This window comes from Protopterus annectens, chromosome 1.part1 (assembly GCF_019279795.1).
Source record: "Protopterus annectens isolate FY-2018-M chromosome 1.part1, PAN1.0, whole genome shotgun sequence".
NCBI classification, from domain to species: domain Eukaryota; kingdom Metazoa; phylum Chordata; order Ceratodontiformes; family Protopteridae; genus Protopterus; species Protopterus annectens.
The window spans coordinates 212,276,628-212,300,100 of record NC_056726.1 but is presented as its reverse complement, the minus strand read 5'-3'; positions in this window follow the sequence as shown (position 1 = coordinate 212,300,100).

Here is a 23,473-nt window from a genome sequence, read left to right as displayed (position 1 = left end):
GTTCTCCTGGGCCAAGCCCATGAGTTCCCTCAGCCTTGTCCTGAGGTTTAGGATGTATGCCACAACAGGCTCATTGTGAGACTGGTACTCACCTTCCTACTCATCTCAAATTAAATCTAGAGTTCCCCTCACCCTATGCCCATACAGCAACTCAAAGGGTGAAAAACTTGTGGATTCCTGGGGAACTTCTCTGTAAGCAAATAACAGATGGGGCAAATATTTGTCCCACTCCCTCTTAAACTGATCTGCAAATGCCCATAGCATGGATTTGATTGTAGAGTTTAACCTCTCAACAAGACCATTAGTCTGGGGATTGTACGGGGTGGTCTTCATGTACTTCACCCCACAGGACGTCTACAGACAAGCCAGCAGGTCTGACATGAAATTGGCACCTCTGTCAGTCAGTATTTCTTTTGGAAAACCTACCCTGCTGAAAATCTCTAACAAAGCGTTTGCCACTTTTCTGCCTCAATAGAGGACAAAGCCACTGCCTCAGAGTATCATGTAGCATAATCCACTACCACTAGGATATACTTTTTCCCTGTGGAACTTGGGGTACTCAGCTGACCCACAATATCCATAGCTACCCACTGAAATGGCTCCTCAATCACAGGCAAAGGCATCAAAGGAGCTCTCACCTTGTCTCCTGTCTTGCCTATCTTTTGGCACTGCTCACAGGTCCGGCAGTACCCTGTTACATCTCTGGAAATTCCAGGCCAATAGAAGTTCTGCATAATATGTCTCTTTGCACATTTTATGCCCATATGACCTGCAAAGGGAATATCATGGGCTATGGCTAGAAGCACCAGATGGTAGGCTCTAGGCACTACCAAATGCTGTACTCTCTCACCTTCTAGCCCTCCCTCATGGGTCCACTCTCTGTATAGTAACCCTTTGTCCCAGTATACAGATTCCCCCTTTCTTTGAGAATCAGGTGCCTCCCTAGCTACCTGCCTCAGGCCTTGCAATGTAGGGTCTGAGAGCTGAGCCTGTCTCAACTCTCTCCTTGTAACCCTTCCCAGCTCCCCTTCCACAGGAAGTCTGGCATCCTCTGACAGTGGTGCCTCACTGTCAGCCTGGGTACTACTACTCACCTCAACCTTTGTAGTCACTCTTTCCAAGGGAACATCAGTACTCCCAAGCAGCTATGGCTCACCTTCAGTCTCACTGCTACAGGGTAGCTCCCTCCATGAAGTAACCACCTCACCAGTCCTGGCTGCAAGTATGCAGTATGTCTGGGTCTCCCCCAGGCTATCAGACCCACATGCTTGTCTCCTAGCCTGACTGCATGCAACTGCATAAGCACATGGTACTCCCTCATCCAAATCCTTCTCTGTCAGGACATCTGCAGGATGGTAGTTCGGTACCTCTGTTGTCTCACGACAACCTACTATTGGCATTTTGTCCTTACAACTTACTGGCTCCCTCGGCTTTTGTTCCACAGCTTGCCTCTGTGAAAACCTGTATGCCACATGGCCCCAATGGTTGCATTCAAAACATTTAACCCTAGCTCCTGGACATATACCTGGACTAGTGGCTTCCATTGCTACTGGCAGATTCGGTTGGGGGCAGTATGTGCCGCCCTCGCTGGGTTCCTTTAGACCCATGAGCAGTAACGGGGGCCTTTCCTGTGCAGGTCTGCCCTGCTTGCCAGGTATAGGTCTCCCTTCTTTCCCAACACATCTGAAGTAACACATTGTCTATCAGCTAATCAGATTCTCATGTCCTCAGGCAAATGCTAAGGGGTTGTTCCCTCACTAAAAGGTCTGCCAGCCCTTCAGAAGTGGTGACCTGGCATCCACTCACCCATCTATGGAAATAAGTGCTCAGTTCAGCAACATATTCACACACACTTTCATCTGCCTTGCGTCTATGGTCATGAAACTTTTTCCTATACGTTTCAAGTGTTAGCTTAAACAATTCTAACAAATGCTTTTTAACCACAGTATAATCAAAACATACAACGTCAGACATTTTAGACAACACAGTTACAGCTTTACCATGGAGTAAGGAGGTCAGGAACCATACCCAGAGCCTTTGGTCAACACTATACTGTTTGCATACCCTCTCAAACATATGAATGAAACTATCAAAATTATCCCCCTCTTTAAACTGCGGAAGAAATTTACTTACCTGTTGTGCTTCTGGGGTCCAGTTACTCCCTTCCCCATTACCTCCATGACTCTGTCGAATAGTCAGCATCTCCTTCTCATGCTGCCCCTGCCTCTCCTTTTCCTCAGCTTCCAGGCATAGCAGTTTCTCATTCTTCTCAGTCTCTGGATGCCTCAATCTCTCAGTTGCTTCTATTTCCACATGCCTGGTTTGCAACTCAAGTCTCTTTAGCTCCAGATGGATTTTTAAGTCCTCTGCAGAAAGGTTGAGCTTTCCATTCTCCGAGGGTATTATATCGCCACTGCCAGTCTGATTGTCCTCCTGGTTGCTGTTTTCTGATGCAACTGTAACCAAGGCTGCAATCAGATCTGCCTTAGTCAGGTTTCCATGCAACAGTCCCTTAGCTTGGCACATCTCTGCCAGCTGGCTCCTTGTCAGCTTTCCATACACCTCTGCTGACATGCTGCCTGCTCACCCTGACTAAGCTAACAAAAGAAATAAAACAATTGTGATCTGAACTCTGAGTATTCACTGCGTGGCTGATTTAGAGTACAAAACACCTTCAAAGCTCACTGTACACAAGCTACAGGAATTCACTCTACCCACACCACTGCAAGCCAATTAGTATTTGCCACCAATTAATATATGGTGTGGATATCCCACCACTGCCACCAATTAGCATGTGACACCCGTGCCTTGGCCCAGCAATCAAAGATCCTCAATCCTCGCCACCATCACCAGTGAGGGGTGTCTAATATTGGAGGTAAGGATAACAAATACACACAATAAAGTGCAATTTCCCTTAAGAGCACACAGAGATCACATTCAGTCTGGGGCTGGTCACTCCCTTGCTCTCCAGGTCCCCAATAAGACTCCCCACTGGCACAGCTATAGGGTCCAAATCTCAGCCAGCTGGACAAGCTAAAATCTCCAGCACCCTCTCTGTCCAGCCAGTGATTCATGTCCCTGCCCAAGTAGCTGACGCACACACACTTTGAGATAAGTTTATATAACCACACAGACACTCCTGGGGAAGGCTGGCACAGGTTCTCCAGCTGTGACCCTTTTACCCAGACTATACAGTAGAAATCACTGCCACCACCCAGCTAATATTTATCAGCTACTCAATGGCCCTTAAAAGGGTGCCCAGTTATTACTGTGCAATATTATTCAGGTTGTTTGTGTTTGAACATTGTAGTTTGATTCCTTTATACCTACAAGTGTTAGACAACAAGGTAGCTAGTATATGTCAGATGGACAGAGGATCACCATATTGTACCTGTACTCTATATATAGATCAGTATTTCTTCCCACAAGTTTCTACTTTTGCTATATGTGTGCACACTGTTCTGATAGCACATCATGGCATAACAGCATTTACATCATACATTCTTGCAGTTAGTCAGTACATACTATTCTGTAGCTGTACTGATTTCATTCTGTGATGTAATTCATTTAATGTGCTTCATATATTAATTATCTTTATGCTTTAAAAATCTCTCGAGCAGTAGGATTGGAATCTAAACCAAAACTCAAAAAACACCAATCCTTGGTATAAAACCGTCCGCTCCACAGCAAAATGTCCAAGAAAAATGAAGTTTATTCCAAAATACACAAGCAATTCTGCTCCACCACAGTGGTGTAGAATACAACGATAATCCCAACAGTAATAAAGTAAGCACTTTCATCTGTAATCTTAACAGACTTTATCAAACTGTTGAATTTCCTTCCACTTTACTCTTTTATATGATGGTATTCTCAATTAGAATCCAATTAACATTTAAAAACACAGTCCTTTAAAAAATATCTTTAAAGCTTCTCTCTCTGAATTAAATGTTATATATAGGGAAACAACAAACATTAAATATAAACCTAGAAACACTATTATAAATAGGGACTAAAACTAAAACATGCTCCTTTAGGTGTTCTGTTATGGAATTTTTATAGTTTTCTAGCTCTCTGTTTTACAACTGGTCGAAGGAATAAATACTCATTAATACCTGGGGCTTCTATTGCATTTAAGGTTAACTGCCAATGCAGTTCCCTAATATATATCTTGTTCCCCCAGTCACCCCCTCTTATGTTCCTTTTGACTATCTCTAAAATACCAAAACTGAAACCAGTAAAATTGGGGCATAATTGTGAGTGTTTGAAAAGGGCATTATTCTTATTCTGCATTTCCATAGCATATGTGTGTTCGTATATTCTTTGCCTGAGAGATCTTTCTGTTTTCCCCACATAAAAATTCAAACAACTTTGACATAAGGCAATATATACCACCCCTCTTGTTTGACAATTGCCACCAGCCAATTTAATAGTAGGTATGCGTTCTGATAATTTATATTCACTACTTTCCAAAATTAGTGAACATTGATTGCACCTACCACATTTATTGGTGGATCTAGCTGTGTTCAACTGTGTAGTATGTTGTAATAAATATTTCATATTTCCCTACTCTATTTGTAAAAAGTGGGCTTTTACCTAACAAGTGGGTAAATTATTTATTGCCTTCCAATATCACCCAGTTCTTAGTAAGAATTCTCTGTACCTCTCTACCAAATGAACTAAATTCTATCACCATAGAGTGGGTGAATCTGTCTGTCTAGTTAACATCTGGGACTTTTATAACTTGTTCTTGTCCTAATAGGGGAATAAATCTATTACCCCATCCGGTTAAAACCTCTTCTTCAAATTTGTCCATCCATTCCATGGGGTATCCCCTATTTTCGAACATTTGAGTCAACAATGTCAATTCTTTTATTAACCCTCCCAAGGTTGAACACATTCTAGCCCCTCTGATCATCTGGCCTCTTACCAAGTTTCTTTTAATGTATAATGGATGTTGGCTTTCAAACCTCAAAAAACTGTTAGAATATGTGGGTTTTCTCTGGACCATAGATTCAAAACAGTTATGTTTTGTGTTTTTAGTCAACCTTACATCTAAATAATCTATAACATTTGGGTTATAAGTGTGTGTGAATTGGAAATAGTCACAAATATTGTTAATAAATCTCTAGAATGTCAATGCTTTATGCGCATCTTCTCTCCAAAGAATAAACACATCGTCCAAATAACGGATGTATAATATCCAGTCTCTAGAGAAATCTGTGACAAAAATATATTTCTTCTCCCACATACACAAAACTAAACTGGTGAATATGGGAGCACAACTAGACCCCATTGCTACCCCTTTTAGTTGTCTATAATATTCTTCTTCTAAAACAAAAAAATTGTTTTTCAAAACCCATTCCATCATTTGCATTACAAAGTTGATCATGGTAGCACTCAAATTACTATATTCAAATAACGCTTCTTGGAATAATTCCAATCCCAATTCATGAGGGATGGATCCAAAGAGGTCAACCACATCAATAGTTGAAAAACCTGTACAATGTATGTAAAACTTTTGTTTTATACGGGTTAAAAAATCTCACAAATCTTTAACCACATAATCAATCTTTTGTAAGCTTTCTTTTAATAATCTATCTATAAATACACCCAATGGGTAGGTAGAAATCCCTTGAGTGGCTAAGATCAATCGGTATGGAGGGTGTAAGATATTTTTATGTACCTTAGGTGTACCGAAAACTGTCGGAATAAATGGATGTTGACTGCAGGAAGTTAAATACCTCTTCATTAATAACTTCCTGCATTAAACTATCTTCTAGATGCATCTGTAGTCTCCTATGTGCTACAATGGCTTCATTCCTAGATGCTACCGAGTATTTCTCTGTGTCTTGTAACATATTTGTAATTTCATTTATATAATCAGTTGTGTCTACCAATACTATTCCACCTCCCTTATCTGGCTTCATCACTCATACTGCATTTGACTCTCAGTGTATTTAATAGAGTTTTTTCTTCTCTTGTCAGATTATAAAAATCCTCTTTATAACCCTGATATTCTTTACAAATTTCCCTTATACATATATTTTCATAATGGGCCACCACTGGATTTAAAGGGGGATTAAACAAACTTTTTTTCCTCAAAGTTCCATTTTTAATGTTATTTTCGTTCCTTGTCTGCTTAAAATATAATTGTAAATTTTATTTCCTTGTATATAATTTTAACTCTGTTAGTACTTGTGCTAGACCGGGTTTCCTAGCGGGAACACATTTAAACCCCTTCTCGAAAAGAATAAAATGTGTATCTGTCACTGGGTAACCTGTATAATTAAAAATCTTAAAACCATTCCTAGTGTTGATAATACCGAACTCGTCCTCTGTGATAAGATTACTATCTGAATTTTCATCTAGAATCTGGTATTCCTGTTATTGTTCCAGTATGTTCTCGGGCCCCTTAGTAGCCTCCCCCTGGGTGTCTGTTGCCCTCCTAAAAAATTATTATTATTTTGTCGATTACGGTCCCTATTCTGTAACCTTTCGGACCTCCTCAACTGGGAAAATTCTTGATCAAACACTTTGTCCGAAACATGATTAAAATTGCTATTTTGTCCCCCTCCATTCAAACTTCTCATCTCTTGGCTAACTGAATTTACATTATAAGTGTAGTCAGGGTTGTTACCCATTCTATCCATTTCAGCACCCTCCCCATAGTAGCTTCTTGGTAGTAAATAAGCTTCTTTTTGCTTATATTCTAATTTGGCCCTTTTCAGTTTTCGTTGTTTCCTTAATATATTTTCTTTAACCTGCTGTTCAATTTTCTTAAAAATGTTATCATACTTAGTTTCAAAATTTGAAAAACTTTCATCATTTAAAATATCCTCATTTAATTTATTAACTTCCCCTAACAGAGAGTTAATTTTACCATTGTTAACTTTAATTATAAAATGCAACAATTCAATACCATGTCTATCGAACATAGTTAACAGTGCATCGAGTTCTGTTTGTCCAACTAATAATCCGTTGGGAAATTTAGCCATTCTTAGCCCTTTGGGTATTCTTTGGACTTTTATGCACTCGGCAAGGTATGCATTGTCCATTTGCAAGTTACGTACCTTGTTCATCTTTTGTTCAAACTCCTTGAAACATTGGTGTATATCCAGTGTTTTTGCCTGTTGCCCCTGGTTAGATAATAATAATTCCTCGTGTATCCACCGTTCAAATCTCTTCCTCCTATTATCCTCCTGTTGTGTACCATTACTAGAAACTGTCTATAAGGAATACTGTTCTTTGTTGAACCTTGTTCATTTACTTCACGTACTTCTCCATTCGGATCTATAGCACTTGCATTCGTCATACGTAACGTCACCTGGGTCGTCACTAGAGCTGATGGAATTAGTAGTTTGTCCAAAGTACTCTGCAATTGCTGGCATTGCAGAGTCATTAATTTCACCAATTGCTCTATGTTATCCTCGTTATTCAAGTCCCTAGCTGTTAATGGAGGGACTTGGTGATTATCTTTGGTACTTTGTTCATTCTGATTTTCCATAGTGAGAAAAACTAGTGAAATACAAAAATTGGATACAAGTCCAAAACGATCCAAAGAGCGGACTGTCCGTAACCTTGCCCGAAACAAAAAAACAGCACTAAAAAATCTCTCGAGCAGTAAGATTGGAATCTAAACCAAAACTCAAAAAAACACCAGTCCTTGGTATAAAACTGTCCGCTCCACAGCAAAATGTCCAAGAAAAATGAAGTTTATTCCAAAATACGCAAGCAATTCTGCTCCACCACAGTGGTGTAGAATACAACGACAATCCCAACAGTAATAAAGTAAGCGCTTTCATCTTTAATTTTAACAGACTTTATCAAACTGTCGAATTTCCTTCCACTTTACTCTTTTATACAATAGTATTCTTAATTGGTATCCAATTAACATTTAAAAACACAGTCCTTTAAAACTTCTCTCTCTGAATTAAATGTTATATATAGGGAAACAACAAACATTAAATATAAACCTAGAAACACTATTATAAATAGGGACTAAAACTAAAACATGCTCCTTTAGGTGTTCTGTTATGGAATTTTTATAGTTTTCTAGCTCTCTGTTTTAAAACTGGTCGAAGGGATAAATACTCATTAATACCAGGGGCTTCTATTGTATTTAAGGTTAACTGCCAATGCAGTTCCCTTATATCTATCTCATTCCCCCAGTCACTCCCTCTTATGTTCCTTTTGACTATCTCTAAAATACCAAACTTGCAACCAGTAAAATTGGGGCATAATTGTGAGTGTTTGAAAAGGGCATTATTCTTATTCTGCGTTTCCATAGCATATGTGTGTTCGTATATTCTTTGCCTGAGAGATATTTCTGTTTTCCCCACATAAAAAATTCAAACAACTTTGACATAAGGCAATATATACCACCCCTCTTGTTTGACAATTGCCAACAGCCAATTTAATAGTAGGTATGCGTTCTAATTTACATTCACTACTTTCCAAAATTAGTGAACATTGATTACACCTACCACATTTATTGGTGGATCTAGCTGTGTTCAACTGTGTAGTATGTTGTAATAAATATTTTATATTTTCCCTAATCTATTTGTAAAAAGTGGGCTTTTACCTAACAAGTGGGTAAATTCTTTATTGCCTTCCAATATCACCCAGTTCTTAGTAAGAATTTTCTGTACCTCTCTACCAAATGAACTAAATTCTATCACCATAGAGTGTGTGAATCTGTCTGTCTAGTTAACATCTGGGACTTTTATAACTTGTTCTTGTCCTAATAGGGGAATAAATCTATTACCCCATCCGGTTAAAACCTCTTCTTTAAATTTGTCCATCCATTCCATGGGGTATCCCCTATTTTCGAACATTTGAGTCAACAATGTCAATTATTTTATTAACTCTCCCAAGGTTGAACACATTCTAGCCCCTCTGATTATCTGGCCTCGTACCAGGTTTCTTTTAATGTATAATGGATGTTGGCTTTTAAACCTCAAAAAACTGTTAGAATACGTGGGTTTCCTGTGGACCATAGATTCAAAACAGTTATGTTTTGTGTTTTTAGTCAACCTTACATCTAAATAATCTATAACGTTTGGGTTATAAGTGTGTGTGAATTTGAAATAGCCACAAATATTGTTAATAAATCTCTCAAATGTCAATGCTTTATGCACATCTTCTCTCCAAAGAATAAACACATCGTCCAAATAACGGATGTATAATATCCAGTCTTTAGGGAAATCTGTGACAAAAATATATTTCTTCTCCCACATACACAAAACTAAATTGGTGAATATGGGGGTGCAACTAGACCTCATTGCTACCCCTTTTAGTTCTCTATAATATTCTTCTTCAAAAACAAAAACATTGTTTTTCAAAACCCATTCCATCATTTGCATTACAAAGTTGATCATGGTAGCACTCAAATTACTATATTCAAGTAACGCTTCTTGGAATAATTCCAATCCCAATTTTGCTATGTGTGTGCACACTGTTCTGATAGCACATCATGGCATAACAGCATTTACATCATACATTCTTGCAGTTAGTCAGTTCATACTATTCTGTAGCTGTACTGATTTCACTGTGTGATGTAATTCATTTAATGTGCTTCATATATTAATTATCTTTATGCTTTAATTATCTTTATGTTTAGCAAATGTTTTGTTTCTGTCCCCCTCCCTTCCTTTGTCTCTACCCTTTGTTTTGTAATTATTTTCCGTTTGTTATTTTATTTCTCTCCATTTAGTTTTCCATTTGGTACAGCAGTTGTCATGGCAGTGGCAGTGCCATGGCTATGTTCCACAGTCCCCATCAGGCCCAGCCATCCCTTGCATTGCATTTTCCCAACCTATATCCCAGGCTACCTCTCTGGTGGTGACAGCAAAGACCACACAGGAGGCCACTTCTCTTGCCCCTGGTCCTGATTCACTGTCTTATATTCCTTCCAGTGGCACTGCAAGGGGGTCAGATTTTTGTCACACACATGGAGTTGGTGGAGGTGCTGCAGCATATGTTAGACTGACATCTGGTTGCCCACACCTGTCACATATCAGACACTCCTCTTCTGGTTAATAGTCACATCACTGTCTACCTCTGCCATCATCACCTCAGGCATGGGAAAGTTTGGATGGTGGTCATGATGCTGTCTGTCCTCCCTTTGTATTCATGTAGGTGGTGTGATACAAAAGGCCATACCTACCTTAACTCCTATCCCATTGTTCCCCTCTATTGTGCATAAATGCCACCCCTGTTTTTTGTCCAGTCTTCTCCATTACAAGTGTCCTCCCTTACTTTGTGTCTCTCGGAATCAATTGTCTTCCCCCACACTCAGTGTGTCAGCACCTCCCTATCGGTCATTGTCTATGTTATACTATGTTTGTGCTTTTGTCCCTGCTTCTGACCTGTAGCCTCTTATCATACTTTTATTTCCCCTTGCATCCTTCCCCAGTTTCCCTTTCTTCAACAAATAAAATGAGTACCTCTCCCACAGAAAAGTTTACACACCCTCCCTCCTTCTCCCCACACCTTCCCTTACCTAACTTGTATTCCTTGAGTAATCTCATCTGCTTGCTGCCCTTGTTTTCTACCACCTTAGACACCCATTTCTACCCATTTTATTGTCAAAAAACATAGTTAACCATTGGAGTGGCCCCTTTTGTCCTTGTTTTCCTGTCTTCATGCATCTTGGTGCTTGCTTTCTCTCTGATTTTCAATTTTCCGTCACATTCTAGCCACGACTGCAAGTTTTCCTGTTTTACCACAGGCCTGCTCCAAGTATGCGTGGACTTATTAATTAACAGCAAACTGAGCATGGATTTCCACCTTCTTAACTGACATTGTGCTTTGGGCTGTATGAACCCTACAAGCTGTACCTAAGGCATTCCATGGTTCTGCTAGGCACATTTCTGAATCTTAGGGTTAGTCTTTCAGAGGGATGTTTTCCTATCACCTTGCAATGTTTACCAGGGCTATTTGGAAAACTGTAACAGCAGAACTAATTTACTACAAACTGCTGTTACATTTTGGTATGCTAAGGAAGTGAGTGTGATACGTTACTACTTGCTCTGCTTACTGCTTCACTTCTCTGTTCTGGGCGTGTTCAGTTGAGTTCAGAGATGCCTTGCCTTCTGGGAAGTTTATTTCATCTCAAGGAAGCATAAAACTGCCCCAGAGGACTGTTGTTTGTTTCTAATTACCTCAAAGAACTTTGTAAATGTAATAAAATAAGCCAAAAAGTAAACCAACTGTCTTAGTTTTCTTGTTATTTTGAGACCATGTGACCAAAAAGAGATAAATAAAAAATACTACTAGTTTTAAACTAAAGATAATACTAGCGCAAAGATGAAAGATAAAATAGATCATACCTCATTAAAAGTATTAATTAATTAAACGCTGTCAAACATTTGATTTGTTGTATGCCTATATTGACTTTGGACTAACCCTGTAATTTATTTACAGTTAAATCAATGGAAAATTATTTCTGTTTTAATTAACTAACTGTATTTTCACATTTTATAATGCCAGAGAAGACATTAAACAGTTATAAAGTTTTGTTAGCATCTGCATTCGGTATTTCAGATGGAAGTTTTCCTAATGTAGTACAATGCTTTCCAGTGCTGTTTAAAAAATATAATAGGAGAACCTATTTAGTATAAAGTGCAATAATATTTCTGTATGATGGACTGAGTTGTTGTAATACCCTACTGCTTGTTATAGCTATTTTATCAGTTCTCATTTCTGGGAGTACTCAGTTTGGTCAAAGCCACACTGCATCCTGGGAAGTTTCTTTGAATTCAAGGAAGCATACAACTATGCCAAAGGAGTGGTTACAGTTTTTCCCCCTATGGAATTTATTTCCAAGAACTTTCAAATGTAAAATGAGGTGAGAAAAGCTGAAGTAACTGCATTTAAATTAATCAGTTCATAGCAGTTTCACCCTGAATATTTTAGAGAAATTGCTAGTATTCCAGTGAAAGGATGTTCACCTTTGGACATTTTAAGTTTTACTAAGACATATTAATTTTTACATTGAGCAACACTTCACTTAGATGAAAAGAGCTAAAAGGCAAAGTATTGCAATACATTGAATACATCTGACAATTAACTAAAATTGTGGGAACTGCTATAATAACATTTTGCATACTTTTTCCAATGAACATTGTAAATTAATAAAACGATTACCTTTCCCTAATACATTTAAGTTAACTGTGGAGTCACTTACCATTTCGGGTAATTTAAGGATTATTTAGTGCTTTTTCAACTAGATTTTACATGTTTTTTATGTTGTAAAGTCCTGCTATTACTATCCATTCTGTGTATTCCTTCTAACAATTTATTTATTTATTTATTTATTTTTGAACAATGAACAATGTTCATATGGTGGATTTGAATTACCAAAAAATATTTCAGTCCATGTTTTGCTCTGTAGATTATCATTTTTGGATGAAATGATGAACCATTTTCCCCCTGTACCTACTATGTTATCATACCATTCACTGAGACAATTAACTTCTGTGGTTGGTCATCTGATTTCTGTATGGTCCTGAGTCTATTTCCCTTTAAGAAGTTTATATGGGGCTTCATCATTTTAGAAGGTATTTTATTATTTCCTTCTCTGCTGAATTCAACAAATGAGTTTTGTTCCTCTTAAACTAACACAGATTTCGTATTTAGTGACTCACTTGTGCTCCTGTTGACTGAATGCTTCTAACGTTATGTAATCTTTGATTCCATTTCATTTTCTAGTAACTGTTCCTCTAGTTGGGATCATTGTAATGTTTTCTTCTCCTTTGTAATCTCTCAAAATAATTAACTTCTTGTTCTGATTTTTAACACAAGCCAGTTCTCCTTGTATTATAATTTTGCTTCCCTCTCCAGCTGTTCCAGCTGCTATCTGTTTTTCCCAATTATTTGTCTTGTTCTCTATATGTACTTTGAGTAATTACCTTTAAATTTAAATTGGTATTTTCCAAACCAAACACCTGAATGAGGTCTGTTAACAAAAGTTAACACATTGCATGACAGCCAGAACACAGTTCACATTGTTCCTTCAGAATCCGAGGCTTGAATATTGGATTAAGTTTCCTTTTCAACACAGTGACATGTTTCTTTTCTTTTTAATGAATACTGAGGTGAGTGATCATTTTATAACTGGAATACACCCACCAGGGATGACCACCCCCAATTTGTCAATCCAGAGACACTGATCTCTCCATTCACACATTTAAATAGCATGTTAACAATGATAACCCCAACAATGTCCATCTCCTTCAGCATTTCTGCCCAAATAACTGGCACAGTGGTGCAGTGTTTAGCATTGTCACCTCACAGCAAGATGTTCTCTGGTTCAATTTTCAGCTGGGGTGCCTTCTGTGCCAAGTCTGCATATCCTTCCTGCATTTGCATGGGTTTCTTCCAGGTGTTCTGGTTTCTTCTCACATTCCAAAGACATGCATCTGGAGTATTTCTCCCTGGGCTTCTGCTGAAATTGGGCTCTGTCCAAGTCGGATTTTCACAGTAAACAAATGTTAAATAAATATCATTCAGTCCCACAGTCTTGCATTCACTAAACTGCTTAATTACCAGAGTTACTTTATCTACCAGAATGAATACAATCTTATCAATTGCTTCTGATGCTGCATTTGCAAAGTAGAAATATCCACCAGAACCAGGAGTTGATCAACATGATCCTTCCACCTCCTGACAATATAACTTGTGAAGATAGGTGAAGGCTGAATTTTGCAGATAATTCTATCATTTGTAAATATTAATGTAAGCCACAGGCTTGTTCTCTTAAATGTGAAAAGACTGTATTGGACGTTGAACTGAAAAAAATGTAACAACAATGCACTCTGCTGTATGAAAACTGATAAGTCAAGCATTGTGAAATTCTTTGCTCTAAAACTCGGAGCCGAGATGTCTAGAGGGAGACATTCTGCCTATTATTTTGAGGCCAGAGTTAATGACTAGAATTTATATGTATAATTTCTTTTATTGCTCTGGATTCCTGACCAACTGCAAGATCAAATGGGCTATTAACCTCTGAGTTTCTGTTAGCCTGGGAACCAGAAAGAAATTATGTAATCTGAAATGAATCAGTGGTACTGTGTTATCAATTTAAGGACAGAAAGAATGAGGGCATTTAGCATTTGTCTTGAGAACATCCAACATCACCAGCATTGTCTTGCTCTTTATGTACATTTATTTTAGAACTGTGTTTTCTCTTAGATATAGCTAGGAAATAGGAAGATTAGATTATGTTTTCTGTATTGATGTCAGAACTTTTCTACTGTATTATTTTAAGTATTTCTCTGTGATCTATGAACTCTTGACTAGCACTGTGTAGTAAGAAGTATTGTCTTGTGTTTTTATTATTTATTATTAAATATTTTTAAACCTTTCAACTATGGCTGCTTTGTGTAGAGCTAATTTACGATCTAAGAGTACATTGCATGTATTTAATGATACTGGCAAAGCCACTACAATAAGCCTTGACTGTTCAGTTGCACTTACCATTTGGATAATAATATTGCACAGTAATAATTGGACACCCTTGTTAAGGGCCTTTTTAGTAGCTGATAAAAATTAGTGGGTGGTGGCAAGTGGTACTACCATATAATCTGGGTAAAAGGGGCACAGCTGGAGAACCTGTGCCAGCCTTCCCCAGGAGTTTATGTGTGGTTGTATATAACTCTTATCTCAAAGTGCGTGTGTGTCAGCTACTTGGACAGAGACACAAAATACTGATTGGACAGAAATGGTGCTGGAGGTTTTAGCTTGCCCACTAGGCTAAGATTTGGACCCTATAGCTATACCAGTGCAGAGTCTTTTTGGGGACCTGAAGAGAAAGGAAGAAACCAGTCCCAGATTGACTGTGATCTCTGTGTGCTCTTAAGGGAAATTTTACTCTACTGTGTGTATTTACTATCCTTTCCCTATATACTGGTGTTAGTGATGAGGATTGAGGCTCCTTGATTGCTGGGCCAGTGCATGGGCATCACATAACTGTTGAGGTTAGAATTTTGTTACCCTTACAGAGAAAAGTCTGGGCAATATTCCATCCCTCAATGTATCATATGATGTTTTGCCAGATCATCTATGAGGCCTTCAGAGAGTCATCCTTTATAGTCTCGTCAGACACTTCCCATACTCTAGCCTTGCTTTGAAGACTACCATAGTGCTGCCTTTGTGGCTTATGACTAGGCTTCCACTACAAATGGTTGAGTAACTTCCTGAGAAAGCTTCAGACAGATAACCCCTAGGTCAAAGTTTCATGAAATAAACAATAAAAATGTTTTGCAGGGACTTTCCTTACTTTAATATATTAGCTTCATGGTCACACAGCTTTAGAAAAAAATTGAAAAGCCCCAAACCATTGAATCACTGCTGGTACAGTAACAGCAGTCATGTGAGCAATGGTTGTCTCTGGAAAATAACAATTGACAAGTTGTAACACCTGAACATATGCTTGATGAGTTGCAGCCTTACCCACTTTGCACTTAATCAAATGCAGGGAAAACATCACTAGCTTTCAGGAAGATTTATAACTCCCCCTGCTAGCACTACATGGAAGACTGGTGTCCACTTGGTTCTAGGATTAATGCCTTGACAAACACCTACCAGATGTCAGAAAAGCTACTTGCTTGTCACCTCAGCTACTGTAGACCTGGCCAGGCTTCATTCAGAATTCATATTCCAATTCTCCCCAGGTATATTGAAGAAGCTATCCCAAAGGTGAAAACAGAAGCTATTCCAGAGGGAGTGGAGAGAGCTAGCTCCTTACAAGTTGGTAATTTGATCCTGTAACTCTTCTGCAGGGTAGAAACAAAAAGAATAACTTTCCCCTAGTAACTGTCTAACTTGATACAACATTAGTAAATACTAGGAGGAGGGGATGGAGAAGCAGTTTCAGACCTTTTAGAAGGTCACTATGAAAGAGTAGCTTTGTTTAAAGTTCCAGAACAGGTCAATTGTAGCAGAGGATGCCTGCTCAGTAAGGCACTGCTGGAGAATGTAGCAATAATCTCTAGATGAAATGCAACAGAAAAATGCTGAAAATGTAAGACAAAACTGCAACACTGTTAATTGACCAAATGAAGATGAATAAAAATGAGACATTGAGCATCACTTGTATAAACAAAGCAACAAAACGTGACACAGAGAATTGTACTATGTGTCAAAATGTGAAAATTATATATAATTCTGAAAAATGATCCACAAAGTATACTTGCATTATTGAATCCATCATCACTTTAGCCTTCTCGCAATCATTTGGAAATTACAGCATAAACACTCATTCTCATAAAACTTGTAGTAAAGTGAACTCTGACAAAAAAAAAGCACAGGAAACAAGCACCATTGTACTCCCCATGTCACTTGTTATATTCTTACTGAAAGGTTGCTGTAGCTCAAAGAAAGAGTATTCACTGACAAACACATAATGCCTATCCTACTCTTTGTCCCAGGTGCACTGACCTGCAACCACCCAAAGCTCATTAACAAACATAAAAAACTTGCTCTACAGAGAGGTGACCCTAAAAACATTAGCATTTGCTTGTATACTCAAGAAACTATAACTCAGGCTCAGCTGTTCCAAACAACTGGCAGTGAGTTCTTGGAGAACATCAGAAGAACATCTGAAAGAAAACGTGCCTGAAAAAGTATAGACTCCACCTAGATTCTTCTGTTGCAAGTGACAGAATCCACAGGGTGGGGATGAAATGTCAAGGTTTTTCCATCTGAGGAACATGATGGTCAGGGACTACTCTACAGACAAAAGGAATATGTACTAAAACTGGCCAGATTGATGAAAGCTAAGATGTACAAAGTTATTGCCCTAAAATTTGGGGAGAATTGTTAATTGGTTTTGCATCATGAAGTAATGATCATTAATCCAGCAGATGATTAGTTAAAAGCTTAGGGGATATCTTTTGTAGAATTTATCAAGCCATATAATCTTTGTGTGGAAGGGGAAGAGGATCATAGTTTTTTCTGAGGAGGAAGTAGTTTACTTCACCTCATAGATTCAGATCACCTTGAATTACCTGGCTAGCCTCAGAGGCGGGACTCATGTTGAAGGCTATAACAGATTAGATAGTAAAAAAAAAAAAAAAAAAAAACAGGGAAACACTCTAACCCTAGATAAAATGAGATCTGGAAAACTATATGGACATTTTTTCTGGGCTATACAATTATAGGGGAGGAGGAAAGTATACCAAGGAGAAGGAAGTGGATTGAGAACCTGACAAGAAAAAAGGACTTACAAATTCAGCACCAAAAAGTCCCTTCCACAGATCAAGGAGTCTGGAAAGTGGGGCTGCTAGATTCTGGAAGGCATCCATAAGTGGCAAGAATAAAAGACCAATCCACCTAGGAAAGCCAATCATGGAGATTTTAGATTTTTCTTTTCTTTTTTTTTTTTTTTAATGGAGGTGGATGGAGGGAAGTATAGATCAGCAGCAGGGAAGGAGATAGTATACTTGGTGTTGGAGTGGAGGATACAAGAAAGGGTATTGGTTTATGGACGTATGATAGGGTTGCCACTTGTCCCTCTTTGTGCAGGACAGACCTTATTTGGGTAGTGATATACTGCTTAAAGACCAGAAAATTGCAAATGGCCTGAGATTTAAGGACAACATGTATTGTACAATACTTGCATAAAACAATTATTTTGTATCTGGAATACTTTAATATTATATGAATAAAAAGAGACTTTTGTTTTGGCAAAAAAGTGAAAGCCAGTCCTTTGCATTGGTTGTGGATATAGTTTGCCCTACAACATTTCACATATTCATAATAAATGCCACACTTTAACCATTTGAGAAAGTGGCAGCCCTATGTCTGAACACTAAGTAAATGGAAAGGGTATTAACTTGTAACCTATAAGTCATATTGCATGCATATAAACAATGTCAAAAGTATTATTTCAAGGATAGCAATTTGTGTTAGGAACATGAGAGACACTATTAACTCATGATCCTGAACACAGGGTAATAGACTATATTAACCAGAAGCAATGTCTACATTTTTTTCTCAGTTACTATTATTGGAGAATTAATATTTATAGTGTGATTCATATTGATGGGGAAGACAAGGTTTAGGTATGTACAGAATTAGCACTAATATGTATTATAGTGTAACATCTCAAGCTAGAGATAGAAGATATTTTGCTTATTACTTTTATTTTTGCCAACATTGATAGGACCATGGGGTGCTAGAAATATATTACTGCAATTTTTAATGTTATTTTGGTAGCAAAAGACCACAAAAGTTATACAGCAGATTGTTTGATGTGCTCTTATTCCGAATGCCTACAGTGCTATATTCGTGTCTGTTTACAATGCTCTGAAAAGTTAAGCTGACTCTACAATGTGTATATATTTGTGCAGGGAAATTAGTAGACACAATGTGATCTGTAATGTCGAATGGAAATAATTTCTCTGAGCACTAAAAAAAAGTGGCAGTCACAATGACTAACATGACAATAGGCTATTTTGCAGAATTTTCATATCACTGTAAGTTAGAATGAGCAGGTCACTTACTTTATGCTTGCTGAAAGCCAACCGTGGGAAGATTTCCAGAGAACTTTTAGGCAGTAAAGTCCTTTCTCAAGGACTAAAGCATAGAAACATAAGGAAAGGTCCAAGTATAGGCCAAGCAATGTTGAGGCAAAGATCTTCTGACCCAGTCCAGAGTAATGAGGTTGGTATCTGGTGCATAGGAAGGGAAGACTTTATATGAAACTGCAATAAAAGAAAGGGGGGGCAGGGAAAGCTAGAGGATAAGTCTTACATCAGTGAGGTAGAAGAGACCCACAACCTGCAAGGGTATATATTCCTGGAGGTAGAGTATGACCACTGGCTGGTAGACAAAAGGGAGAACTGTAATTTGTCTCAAAGGAAAAAGTCAACAAATAAGAGAAGATGCAAAAATAAATAAATAATAATAATATGGTCATATGAACAGGCAGAATAAGGGGAAAGGAAGTCAGCTAGAGAACTGATAACATATATGGTCCCAATAGATGAGATGAACAGTTCCATAAAAGTTTTTTCTTTTGAAAGCATACAAAGCATAAGTGAAAGAGGTGGATGTGGAGGCAATAAAGAGAAACATTAATGTTACTTTACATCCAGTGAAGGCAGGCTGATTGGTAAGGAGTGTAAAGCAAAAATGAGGTAACCTGACACCAGGAAATGGAGGAGAGCAGCTAGCAAGAGATACAAGTGCCTGGTTTCATGTCATACAAAAGTTGTGTTGTACTTTGACATAGTGTCGTGATGTAATTTTTGTAGCAATGTGGCATAATATGTACACTTGAGGAATAGTCTAAGGATAAAAAAAACTTATGGATTTAAGCTGAGAGACTCGATTATATGTTTTTTGTATGTGTGTGTGTTTTTTATTTTTTATTTTTTTTTAGAGTTTGCAGCAGAAATCTAATCTGCAACCTGAAATAATTTTATACCAAAACCCATTTTGTTCATTAACAGGAAAAAAGGACGTATAAATGGAGTCTGCAAAGATGAAAGAAATGGGACAAGTTGGGCAGTACAAGGGGGTTAATAAAAGGGACTTGACCTTTTCAATCCCTTTACAAGTGACATTGCAGAAGTATGGATTCGGAAATTATGCCTTTGCATTGATGTCCCAAAGATGTAAAACAAAGTTTATACATAAGGTAACAAGGTATAGAAAGGATGAAAAAAATGTGTGATAAGACTAGTATTGCAGCAAAAGTTAAATCCAGTCCAATACATCCGGGAAGTAAAAATAAAAGCAGTAAAAGAACATACAACCACAGGGGGTATAGCAGAAACTACACTATAAGAGTATTCATATCAGATGAGACAATGACAATGTTTTCTTATTAGTATGCAATAAATGCACTCAAGTTCTACTTTCATAGATATTTCTATATACTTGGTTATTATTATTTTATAATTATAAAAAGGGGACCATTATAAAATGATTATAAAATGACATGGTCACAGCAGGTGGAAAGCATGGTCTTCCTACAGGAGTATGATACCTTCTGTAGGACTCTGCAACATAAAAAGGTTCTAAGCCACAGGTGTCTAGAGAGATAGACAGGTTGTAGGACATCTTTATTTGTCACTAATTTTCAGTAGGAATGCATTCAGCAATACAACACACCAAAAGTCAGCCTTGGCTGTTTATGCAATGAGATAAAGTGGTAGTTAAGCTATTGAACTATAGATTGATTTGATCACTACAACCTGCATTCTATGTGTCTCAGATCATCTCACTTAAGTCCATAGTTTCATAGGTAAGTACAGGTTAGCTACATTTGCGGGCCATTTTAAGCCTAGCCAGTTTTCCCTTTTGTGATTAAATTAACCTATCTCAAGTCAGTGTTAGATTAGCCTATATCAACCCTAGTGAGAACAACTGGGAACATACCATAAAAAAATTGAAAGGTCCATGCCTCTCAACTGACCATATTTTTGTCTCATATTTTTGTCTGTTCCTCATAAAATGTGTAGTTTTCTGGAAAATCACCGACAACTTAGGTCACTAAATAATGACATACATTTGAGTTTCAGGACTCATATCCTTTCAAAACTTCAAGCTAACACAAATCCTATTATTCTAGTAACTTGCTAAGTTTATAAGAGCAATATTTAAAAGTTTCCCTATTTTTGGGCTTTTGACACCCCATTATTTTAGGCTGTGCCTTATTGAACTAAGAGATTGAGAACCATAAGGGGCACTCATGCATGGGCTAAAGCATTTAGGAGCCGCCTTTGTCCATTAGTAATACAGATGACAGTCCAGGGGTAAACTTTGTGTTTCCTATCCATAGATCCAAGTTTCACTTGAATATGGGCAGGGATGAATTTTACTTTATGTGGATGGGGAGTCTGTTTTAGAGCAGTGGTATCCTCTGCCAGATACCTGCCTCTCCAAATCATTCTGCTGATGTTACAAAAGAGGTTTAGATTCTTATACTGAGTATTTATGATACCATTTGACTTGATGGTGTGCAATAAATCCATCACTATTAAGTCAGAGGATGTCTTGTTTGCCAGACACAGGTCACCGCTTAGCAGTCTGTAGGATACCGACTATAGTGACATGGCTTTCAGCTGGTCCATGTAGGACATATTGTTTAAGCCATGTATTCTTTTAGTCTGGTATCTCTGTGGATGTTTTATTTGTTATACATGCCTGGACAGATACATGCCAAAGGGGGAATTATACTGAATGACTGGCCACTGTGGGCTCAGAACTTAAGCAGATCAGAGCAATCCAAGATTGTGATTCATCTGGTCAGGACTGTGTGTGTGTGTGTGTGTGTGTGTGTGTGTGTGTGTGTGTGTGTGTGTGTGTGTGTGTGTGTGTGTGAACCACAGTCAGGCAAACCCTGTAAATTCAAAGCAAATCTGATACATCCCCAGGGGGTGTCACCCTCCATATCTATTACTTATTATAACTAATTCTAACATTGCAGAAAATATAGAAGTCACTTATAGAGCCTATCAATGGGTGCCAGTACATTTTAATGGTCTCTTCTAATTCATTTAAATTGTTCAATAAAAAGCAATGCGATCAGTTAACCAGATACCCACTCAAGAGGTACAAGTTTCAACACTGAAATCTGTGAACACCAATGTGTGATTTCAAAGGAAAATAAACATAAAAGGCCATTGCAACATAATTACAATGTTTCCCCTCACAGGTTTTCACCCTCTGCACCCTATACCAAACTAATTATATATAGTAATTCTAAGATCACTGCACCTTTGACTAAAGAACTTTAATTATGTTGCAATATCAGGATTAATGTATTGACTGTATTTGTACATTAATGTTTGCACTGTTAAGTGCTGAACCCTTGTGTGACAACATTCTGCCTTACACCTCCAATCTAGTTCATAGGTTCATAGGTGTGTACTAGGCTAATGGCCCTGGAGCCTTTACAAGCCTTGCCCATAGAAGTGCCCCGGCATTGTGCTCACTAGTCATCACTAAAAATAGCCAGATATCCCTTGAAGACAGAATTACCACTTGTTGACGCACTATACACTGATCCCCAATCCCTCAGTCATAGTTTGTATAAAATGTAATGTTTTTACTGCTTTAAAAGTCTAATATTTATCTTTGACCTAAACTGTAAGTCTCAGAGGGAAAATATTGAAACGGTTATGTAACCATATTTACTGGAACCCTAATTTTTTATTATTTTCCTGAGAAATGTGTTATCTGAGAATAATTTTAGTTGGCATATATCATTCAAAATTGTAATTTCCTTTTTCATAACAACTTGTTTTCTTGACTCTTGCTCAGTTAATGAAAATGGATTGCTTCCAACAATAAAGTCATGTAGTTTTCTACAAAAAAGAGGACAGCACTAAAATAAAAATTTCTTAGAGTTCATAGCAAACTTTAACCCAGAAAGCCTTCAGGATTAAATATACTTTACATAGAAAATTAATTGTTGGTGTACCATCATGTACGTGTACTGAGAAAAATATATAATGATGCTCATCTACAACACTTTATCAAAATTTAAATATGCTATATTTTTACTTATTTTATACTGTTTTAGTGTATAACATACTGAATGGACAGTGCAATTATTTCTCTTGAACCTGTGAACTATTTATTTATTTATTTAATTTTATTTTTTAACAGTTTCTCAATTTTGAATAGGGCTTAATGGCAGAATTCTTACTGCATCCCACTGCACTGACTGATTGCTGGTGTAGAGTGGCATTACCCTGGTCCTTGTTGTGCAACATTCACTCCCCCCAACTCTTCCATCTTATTCAGCACTGACCATGTGGACTTTACTATCTAGAAGGTCCTTAAGGAGAAGCCACTCTTTCTGCCATAACCTCTGCCAGCAGAGGTGTCCAGTGCAGCTGTGAACCACCAACATTTTTTTTGTTCCTGCATCTAGTCACCCATATATATCGACTTCATACACAAGTGACACTTGTATCTCCAAGAGACCAGTATGTGTGGTGACAGATCCCTGTTCCTTCAGCCACTGCACTGCTGTGTCGTGTATTGCATGGGGCATGGTGTTGTCAGCCATATCTTCAACCAGTCTTCTCCTGGCTGCATGTGAACAGCAGTCTGCTTTACTTTACACTCCTGCAAACCCAATACAAGCAAAAAACTTAACTGATAAAAAATATAATTTGTTTGAACAATGTTGTGTGCGAGCACTAAAGTCAGCAGATAGTGTCGATGTGTTTATAAGAATAACAAACTAAACTAAAAGTTATGAAATGCCTAAGCGAACCCGCTACTAGTGCCTATAAGGGGCACAATGATGGAGAATTACCATGACCTGATTATTATATCAGGACTTTTCTGGGAGAATAAAAATTAATAACAAGCAAACAAATAAATAAATAAATAAAGCCGGAGCTTGGGATATGGAGGCTTTTTAATTATCAGAACTGTATCTTCTAGCAGAACAGGAGCACGGATGTCGCAGATGCGAGTGAAGGTAGAAACTGAAGACTGAAAATAA